Consider the following 2200-nt stretch of genomic DNA (forward strand, 5'->3'; position numbering starts at 1 on the left):
CTAACACCCTTCATCTCCTGCTGACTGCAAGGCAGTTCTCAGGGAGGAACCTGGATTATGTCCATGTATAAAGAAAGACTCTGCTGCTGATGTGCAAAGGAATGTGGATGTGACAGTTTCCAGCCTGAAAGTCCCCCTCTTTTTATCTCCGCAGTACAGTTCTTAGAAACAACAAGACTTGCTTTTACGGTGAGTCCATACCTAAAACTTTAATGTGAACCCAAAATACCTGGGATAGGTCTCAGTCAATTTAGAGAGTTAATTTTGCTAAGGTTAAGGATGCATCCAAGACAGCTTCAGGAGTTCTTGACAACGTGACAACGTGTCCAAGGTGGTTGGGGCACAACTTGGTTTTATAAATTTTAGGGAGACATGAGACATCAATCAATATATGTAAGCTGTACATCAGTTTCGTCTGGAAAGATGGGACAACATGAAGCAGGGAGGGGGCTCCCAGGTCACAGGTACATTTGCATTCTTTTGAGTTTCTAATTAGCCTTTCACTGAATACATACCTATGACCTGGGTTTCCAGGTCATAGGTACAACTGCATTCTTTTGAGTTTCTAATTAACCTTTCACTGAATATATAACTTACAGGAATAGTCACTTATGCCTTAGTCTGGCTTAGTGAAACAATAGGGAAAAGGAAGCAATTAGATATGCATTTATCTCACATGAGCAAAGGGATGACTTTGAGTTCTGTCTGTCTTTTGTCTACAGGGAATTTTCTGGTGGGCAAATTGTGAGGGAGGTATGTAGCTTTTTTATCTTTGTTGCTATCTTGTTTAGGAGTACAATGGGAGACAGGTTTGCCCCACAGTTCCCAGCTTGACTTTTCCCTTTGGCTTAGTAATTTTGGAGTCCTGAGATTTATTTTCGTCTCACATCTCCCCGCTTTTCTTTTTAAAATCTTTCACAGACAGCATTTTAGAAGAAAACAAGTCTCTGGTCTCAGGCTTTGTCTGATCTCTCATGGCTAGGATACTTTATTCCTAGATGGATAAGTACACGTTATTTGGAAAGCTCATTTTTAGTAGGTTATGAAGTCTCATGTCCTTTGAAGAGAAAATAGGGGGAGGAAGGAAGAAAAACAACAACAAACAAACAAAATGAAGAAGAATCCTGGAAAATCAATGTAGGCCATATTACTCTGAAGTCCATGTCAGTAGGCAGGTATGAAAGTGGTTTATGTGTGTAAATAGGTTGCTATTATTTTCTTCTGAAGTTTACGTTGTCTAGCTTCAGTTTGCAGGGCTTTAAGAAAGACTGCTTAATTTGAAGTGATTTCAAATCAGGAAAAATGGGGTGGGGGGAAGTAAAGGAAAGAAGAAAAAAAATTGAAAACATTATTTTGGAGACTTGTAGCCAGGAAAAATTTTTGAATTCAATCTAAATTGTAGAAAATAAAAAAAATTGAAAAACATTAGGCAAAACTAGAATCTAATAACAGGTGTACTATAGTTTATGTTGAAATATAATTTTCCTCTCTCCAGTCTCATTTTCACTAAAGACAAGTCATAGTACAAATTCATTTGCAAAATAAGTTATAGTCTTATTATACTTGGCTGGAGTATTTGCATAAAGTCAGAAGGATAATTATTTGCTATATAGGCTCCTCTTTTTTGTATTGGCTTTGCTAGAACTTTATTCCACTAAGAATCTCAGATTTAACTTTAATGCATTAAGCCTGGCCTGTGCCTGCAAATACTTGCGTTAGTTGAGTGAATTCCTCACTTCAAGGTCCCAAGAAAACTTGGGGCTCCTGGGCCTGTCAGAAAGTGACATTCTTTACTCACTACAGGTCACCCTGTTCCAGGACTGTGCAGACAAGGTATGAGACCAGCTTTCTCAAGGAGTTTTTATTGGCTCTAAAGTCAACTTTCATTCTTTAAAGGAGTCTGTTTGTATCTGAAAGCATCCCATTCCAGTCAAAACCTTGGTAAAATAACCAGTGTCTCCAATTGTGCCCTGTTACAAAGGAACATTCTTGAGAAAGAATCTTTCTCAGAGGAAAGATTCTTATTGCATGTATGCAAATAACTATATTGCCATAAGTTAAGAATACTCACAACTAGTTTCTAAATTTTGGAGAAATCAGGTAGAGAGAAATATGCTCCAAATTTTGTTTACAGGAATATACTTTACTCCATTGTTAAAAGCTATAAATAGCTCAAAAGAAAAGTTTTCTTGGCTCTGAA

This window comes from Pongo abelii, chromosome 6, assembly GCF_028885655.2.
Source record: "Pongo abelii isolate AG06213 chromosome 6, NHGRI_mPonAbe1-v2.0_pri, whole genome shotgun sequence".
NCBI classification, from domain to species: domain Eukaryota; kingdom Metazoa; phylum Chordata; class Mammalia; order Primates; family Hominidae; genus Pongo; species Pongo abelii.